Raw genomic sequence first — 8,102 nt, forward strand, 5'->3', positions numbered from 1 at the left:
AGGAACTCATGATGAGGTGATGCCTGATAAATGGCTATTCTGCTATTATATAAACTTCTGTTCATTTTTAAACTTCAGCCAACACCATTTATACAAGGGGCTCTGGTAAGGAGATAGGGCTAGATAAGGCCACTGCTGAGAGTGGTTAGAGTTAACAATAATAAAAAGTTTGGTAACAGAGATTTGATACCAGCAAATTCAGCACCAGAAGCAGGATGACTGTGGGAGCTGTGCAGTCTGCAACTCACGGCTGCATTCAAATACCAAAAAGCTTGATGGCATATTTGGATGCTTTGGGTGGCATCAGGATTAGAAGGTTGCATATAAATGTTAAAGTCTAAAGTGCAGCCCCTCCTTTTCAGATGAGGAAACTGAAAACAACCCTGTGAGGGAAAATGATCTTCCCAGGTCATTGAATTAGCTACTGGAAAAGCCAAGAACCTTCTCCTGACTCTCAATCTAGTGTTTTCCCTACATTAATAAATGGATTCTAAAAGTTGAAGTTGTTTTCATGTCTTGACTATTTTAAATAATGCTGCAATGAACATATGGGTGCACATACACATATCTTTTTGAATTAGTGTTTTTGTGTTCTTCAGATAAATGCCTAGAAGTGGAATAGCCGTGTCATATGGTAGTTCTATTCTTTTTTTTTTTTTTAGGAATCTCTGTACTGTTTTCCATAGTAGCTGCAATTTACAATCTCACCAAAAGTGTTACCTTTTTTCCACATCTTTTCCAACACTTGTTATTTGTTGCCTTTTTGATAATAGCCATTCTGACAGGTGTGAGGTAATATCTCATTATGGTTTTGACTTGCATTTCCCTGATGATGAGTGATTTGAGCATCTTTTCATATGCCTGTTGGCCATCTGTATGTCTTCTTTGGAAAAATGTCTATTCAGATCCTCTATTTTTTAATCTGTTTATTTGTTTTTGTTGTTGAGTTATGTGAGTTCTTTCTGTATTTTGATTATTAACGCCTTTCAAATATATGATTTTCAACTATCTTCTCCCACCCAGTAGGTTGCATTTGCATTTTGATGATGGTTTCCTTCACTGTGCAGAAGCTTTTTAGTTTGATGCAGTCCTATTTGTTCATTTTTGCTTTTGTCTCTAAGTGTCCAACAAAGGATGAATGGATAAAGAAGATGTGGTATATATATACAATGGAATACTACTCTGCCATAAAAAGAATGAAATCCTACCATTTGTGAAAACATGGATGGACCTTGAAAGTGTTATGCTACGTGAAATAACTCAGACAGAGAAAGACAAATACCTTATGATTTCACTTATATGTGGAATCTAAAGCAAAACAAACAAAACAAACTCTGGTACAGAGATCAGATTAGTGGTTACCAGAAGGGAAGGGGGTTGGAGGGTGGTAAAATGGGTGAAGAAAGTCTACTGTATTATGATGGACGGTAACTAGACTTGTGGTGATCACTTTGTAGTGTATATAGATGTTGAATTACAGTTGACTCGTGAACAACAAGGGTTTGAAATGCATGGGTCTACTTATATGCAGATATTTTTCAGGAGTAATACTATAGTACTACATGGTCCATGGTTGGTTGAATCTGATGTTGCAGAGGAACCTCAGATACAGAAGGCCAACTGTACGTTATATGTGGATTAAACCCCATATTGTTAAAGGGTCAAATGTATCACATTATACACCTTAAACTTATATAATAATGAAAAAGAAGTTGAAGTTAGCCAAAAGTCATCCATTTTTTTCAGCTGGTTTCATTTGTTTAAATTATACTATGATGTTTCTTTTAAACAGTAATAGGCATAGTTAATCAGTGTTTAATCTACATTGGGATGAAGAAGGGGAGAAGTCAACGTTATATAGTGGAAAAAGCACTGAACTAGAATTGGGGAGATCTAGGTTCTAGTTCCAGATATTTGCACATCTAGCACTGTGACCTTAGATTAATTATTTAACCTTACTAGATCTCACTTTCCAAATTGGAAACCAAAAACTGTGAACTAGACAATGTTTTTGATGGTTAATTTTATTTGTCAACTTGACTGGGAGATAGGGTGCATACATATTTGGTCAAACATGATTGTGTAATGGTTACTTTGGATGACATTAACATTTAAATCAGTAGATTGAATAAAGCAACTTGCCCTCCCTAATGTGGGGGGTGACACATCCAGTTAATTGAAGACCTGAATAGAACAAAAAGGCTGAGCCTCCCATGAGTAAGAGAGGATTCTTTCTGCCTGACCGCATTTGAGCTGAGGCATCAATTTTTTTTCCCTGACTTTGGACTCAGACTGGAGCTACACCATCAGCTCTCTTGGGTCTCCAGCTTACCAACTGCAGATCCTGGAACTTGTCAGCCTCCATAATCATGTGACATATTCCTTATAAAAAATCTTTCTCTCTCTCTCTCTCTCTCTCTCTCTCTCTCTCTCTCTCTCTCTCTCTCTCTCAATAGATATATTGAATTGGGGAAAGGGAAGGAAAATATACAGACAGAGACAGACACATAAATATATATCCTATTGGTTCTATTTCTCTGGAGAACCCTTGACTAATACAGTGTCTAAGAACCTTTCAAACATCTTAAGAATTCTTTCTGGATAAATGATCTTGGACAAATAACCACTAATGTCCTCTTTCTACTGATATCCTCTGCCCTCTCCAGCCAAAGTGAACTTTGAGAGCCAAGAAAGAACATAGTTAAAGCCATCTTCCTGGAGAATCAGTATAGAAAATTATCCACTTTTGAAAACCTAAAACATTGAGACCCAAGAAAAGCAGAATGAAAATTCTGAATTAAATCCTCATGAGCAGCTCTGCAAATATGGATAGCCAAATGTTTTTTGATATTTTTACATGTATCTGTACCTTCAATTGTTATCTATCTTCTTTCCCTTTAAATTGCAGATTTTTAATGCCAAGGACTACATCCCTTATTTCTTAGACTTACATTCTCCTTCATTTAATGTTAGTGCCAAGTTCAGAGTCCTGTCCTTATTGTCTCCTCAATCAATGCTGACAGAGAAAGGATTGAGAGTTATCATAAGAAGTCAAGGGATGCAACTAATCAAGAAATCCACTGAGTCCAAAGGTAGGAAATTTGAGGTCTGAAATAATATATAAAACACTTATAGTCAATGAGTAGAGGAGAAAAGATTAAAGCTTTGGTGAGAAGTGTGTTTTTTCAACACATCTCTACTGCTGATTCTTTTTCTTCAGCTTTCCTTAAATGTATTGATCAAGAATGTTTGGTTGCAGGTGCCAGGAATCCTACTTTAAGAAGCCTTAGCCAGAAAGGAGAGTTATTTGCTCATTTACCTGGGAATGGAATTCATATCTAATATGACTGTATCAGGGATTCAGACAACAACATTAGGACTCTCTTGAGCTCTACTTTCTGCTTCTTGCTGCATGCCAGAATAACAGGTCATTTTTGTAGACCAGGTCTTCCAAGTAGTGGAAGATACGGACATCAGAATTTCATGTCTCTCATCCTCACAATCTACAATCTGAGAGATAAAGGGGCCATACCACCAATACCACTGAGAAAAATCTCTGGGTAAGACACTGACTCACTTGGAATCACTTTCATTCCTAATCTAGTCATTGTGGCCAATAACCAGGAAGATTGTTTACTATTACTTGTGTGCCCTAGGTAATGTGAGGAAATTGTCTTGTTTCTTTAGGCCTCAACTTTCTGACTTGTCAAGTGAGAGTCAAATTAAACAAAAGGAATTCTGCCAGTTGTGTCATCAAATGAAGCTCACTTTATCTCAGGGTGTGGCACACTTCAAAATTTTAGCAACACAGAAAGGGTCATACAAAGAAGTGTTATTTTCTAATTATATAACAAACTCCATTAAACCCATCACCCAAACTGAGAACCAGAACATTGATAGTAACTAACATCTAACTTTGTGCTTCTTTGTCAGCTTATTGCCTGTCTCCCTCTACCTAAGATAATCACTACCCTGATTTTTATTTTATCCTTTCCTTGCATTTTAAAATAAGGTTTATCTCATACTTCTGTGTGCTAAAGATATATATTGTTTAATTTTAGTTGAATTTGCATTTTATAAAAAGTGTATTATCCTATGCAATCTTCTGGGTCTTGCTTTCTGCACTGAACAAATATCTATTCTGATGACTGGGGTTTGCTTTTTTCTAAGCTTTTGCTTTTCTTATTGTGATTGTTTTGAAGGTTTTGTTTTACTTTCCTTTTCTGCTTCTCCTCCTCCCCACCCTCTGTCTATTACAAACAATGCTGCTATGAATATTTCTGTGCTTGTGCAAGAAAATTGGGGGAAGATATTTTGAGTCATAAGGTCCTTGAATATTCAACTTTATAAGACAATGCCCAACTGTTTTCCAAAGTGGTTATGCCAATTTACACTCTCACTAGCAACATATCAAGATTCTGTAAAACCATACCCAATGGTATTGTCAAAATTCTTAACTCCCTTTTCCATTCAAATGAGTATAATATATCTCTTTGAGATTATATCATTATTATATTTTACATTATTTATTATTTTATTATATTATATATTATTAATGAGGAAAAGACTTTCTGTGTATGTTTATCAGCCATATGTATTTTTTATCTTCTGTGAAAATACTTAACTTTTGACCTATTTTTCTGTGCTTGCTTTTTGTCCTTTCCCTATGGATTGATTTATAAGATTTTTATTGTTGGTATCAGCCCTTTGACACTTATATGTGTTGCAAATGCCTTCTCTCAGTTAGGGTGTTACCTCTTCACTACATTTTAACGGAAATAAGTTGTTAATATAGTCAAAACAATAAATATTTTATTTTATGGCTAGCACATTTTATATTTTGCTTATGAAATTCTTCACCTACCCTAAGGTGATAGTCACTTAAAGTTTATACAAATAGTGCTAAAGTTTGCTTTTAACATCAAAACACTTAATTCATCTGGAGTTGTTTTTCTGCACAGGCATACCTTGGAGATATTGCAGGTTTGTTTCCACACCATCGCAATAAAGTGAGTCATACACTTTTTGCTCTCCCAGTGCAGATAAAAGTTACATTTACACTATACTCTATTAAGTGTGCAATAGCATTATCTCTTAAAAAACAATGTATATAACTTAATTAAAAATACTTTATTGCTAAAAAAATGCTCACCATCATCTGAGCCTTCAGTGATTCTTAATCTTTATGCTGATAGAGGGTCTTGCCTTGATATTGATGGCTGCTGACTGATCAGGTGATTGTTGCTGAAGTCTGGGATGGCTGTGGCAATTTCTTAACATAAGACAACAATGAACTTTGCCGAATCAATCGGTGTTTCCTTTCATGAACAATTTCTCTGTAGCAGGCAATGCTGCTTAATAGAATTTTACCTACATAACTTCTTTCAAAATTGGAGTCAATCCTCTCAAACACTGTTCCTGCTGAACCAACAAGGTTTATGTAATATTCTAAATCCTTTGTTGTCATTTCAACAACCTTCATAGTGTCTTCACCAGGAGTATCGATAGATTCCGTCTCAAGGAACCACTTTCTTTGTTCAATGACAAGATAAAACTCCTCATCCATTAGTTTTATCATGAGATTGCAGCAATTCAGTCACATCTTTAGTCTTTACCTTTAATTCTAGTTCTCTTGCTCTTTCTACTACATCTGCAGTTACTTCCTCCACTGAAGTCTTGAACCCTTCCAAATCATCCATGAGGGTGGGAATCAATGTCTTCCACACTCTTGTTAATGTTGATATTTTGACCTCTTCCCATGAATTACAAATATTCTTAATGACATCTAAAGTGGCAGATCCTTTCCAGAAGGTTTTCAGTTTACTTTGTGCAGATCCATCAGAGGAATCACTATCAATGGCATCTATAGCCTTCCAAATATATTCCTTAAATAATAAAACTTGAAAGTAGAAATTACTCCTTGATCCATGGGCTGCAGAATGGATATTGTGTTACCAGGCATGAAAGCAACATTAATCTCATTGTACATATTCATCTGAACTCTTGGGTGACCAGGTGCATTGTCAATAAGCAGTAATATTCTGAAAGGAATCTTTTTTTTCTGAGTAATAGGTCTAAATACTGGGCTTAACAGATGTGGTAAACAGATGTGCTGTCATCCAGACTCTGTTGTTCAATTTATAGAACACAGGCAGAGTAGATATAGCCTTATTCTTAAGGGCCCTAGGATTTTCAGAGTGGTAAATGAACAGTGGCTTCAACTAAAGTCATCAACTATATTAGCCCCTAACAAGAGAGTCAGCCTATTGAAGATTTGAAGCCAGGCACTGACTATTCCTCTCTAGCTATGAAAGTCCTAGATGACATCTTCCACTATATAAGGCTGTTTCATCTACCTTGAAGATCTGTTGTTTAGTGTAGCCACTTTCATTAATTAATTACCTTAGCTAGATCTTCTGGATAACTTGCTTCAGCTTCTACATTACCACTTGCTGCTTCACCTTTCCTTTATATGTTATGGGAATGGCTTCTTCCCTTAAACCTGATGAACCAACATTGGCTACCTTCAAACTATTATTCTGCAGCTTCTTCACCTCTCTCAGACTTCATAGACTGAAAGAACATTAGGGTCTTGCTCTGGATTAGGCTTTGACTTTAGGGAATGTTGTAGCAGGTTTGCTCTTCTATCCAGACCAATAAAATATTATATCAGCAATAAAGCTGTTTTGCTTTCTTATCATTTATATGTTCACTGGAGTAGAACTTTTAATTTCTTTCAAGAACTTTTCCTTTGCATTTAAAACCTGGTTAGCTTTATGACGCAAGAAGTCTAGACTTTGGCCTATTTTGGATTTTGGTGTGTCTCCTTCACTAAACTTAATCATTTCTAGCTTTTTGATTTAAAGTGAGAGACATGCAACTCTTTAACTTAATCACTTAGAGGTCATTGTAGGGTTATTATGTGATCTAATTTCAATATTTTTGTGTCTTATGGAAGAGGAAAGCTGAGAAGAGGGAGAGAAATGGGGCAATGGCTGATCAGTGGAGCAGTCAGAGCACACACAACATTTATTAAGTTCACAGTGTTATATGGGCATAATTTGTGTAGCCCCAAAACAAAATAGCAACACCAAAGATCACTGATCACAGATAACAATAACAAAAATAAAAATAATAAAAAAGTTTGAAATATTGTGAGAATTACCAAAATGTGACAGAGAGACACAAAGTGAGCAAATGCTGCTGGAAAAAATGTTGCCAATAGCCTTGCTTGAGGCAGGGTTGCCACAAACTTTCAAGTTTTTAAAAAAATGCAATACCTGAAAAGCAGGATGAAATGAGGTATGCCTGTATATAGTTTGAGGTAAGGATTCAATTTTATTTTCTCCATGTGTATAACAATTTGTACTAGCTCTGTTTATTGAATAGTTCATCTTTCATCATAGATCAGTCTTGACATCACCGACAAATATCGAAGTTTCCATGATGCATGGTATACCTAGTGTTTAACCACCTGCCAAAAAATAATTTGAAAACTTTGTTTTAAACATATAAAAGCTGGATTCACTTTCTATAGATGAAGCATTTGCAATAACAGAGAACATTTCAACAGTTCATTCAAGTGAAAAAGAAAAGATTTTGTACATAGTTTCCACCCCATCATTTATCAGGCAGGTTTGCGCTTCGTAAGATAAAGTCATGTGAGAGAAGTGATCGAGACTGAATTTTCTTTGTGGTTATGCTGGTAACCATAGTCAGTTTAAGAGATATTTGTAAAAAACTGAAGAGAATAAGATGTTTATTTTTTAACATCTTTATTGGAGTCTAATTGCTTTACAATGGTGTGTTACTTTCTGCTTTATAACAAAGTGAATCAGTTATACATATATACCCTTACCTCTTCACACTTGCATCTCCCTCCCTCCCACGTTCCCTACACCATCCCTCTATGTGGTCACAAAGCACCGAGCCTTGGTGCCTGCTTTCTGGAGGGTTTTTATCATAAATGGGTGTTGAATTTTGTTGAAAGCTTTCTCTGCATCTATTGAGATGATCATATGGTTTTTCTCCTTCAGTTCATTAATATGGTGTATCACATTGATTGATTTGTGTATATTGAAGAATCCTTGCATTCCTGGGAT

General features: G+C 35.7%; 1 pseudogene; it reads right to left on the reverse strand.

Moving 5' to 3' along the window:
- Positions 1-3,360: 3,360 nt before the first annotated feature.
- Positions 3,361-6,908, reverse strand: LOC116747137 (annotated as a pseudogene).
- Positions 6,909-8,102: the final 1,194 nt, after the last annotated feature.

The sequence above is a fragment of the Phocoena sinus genome, chromosome X (assembly GCF_008692025.1).
Source record: "Phocoena sinus isolate mPhoSin1 chromosome X, mPhoSin1.pri, whole genome shotgun sequence".
NCBI lineage: Eukaryota > Metazoa > Chordata > Mammalia > Artiodactyla > Phocoenidae > Phocoena > Phocoena sinus.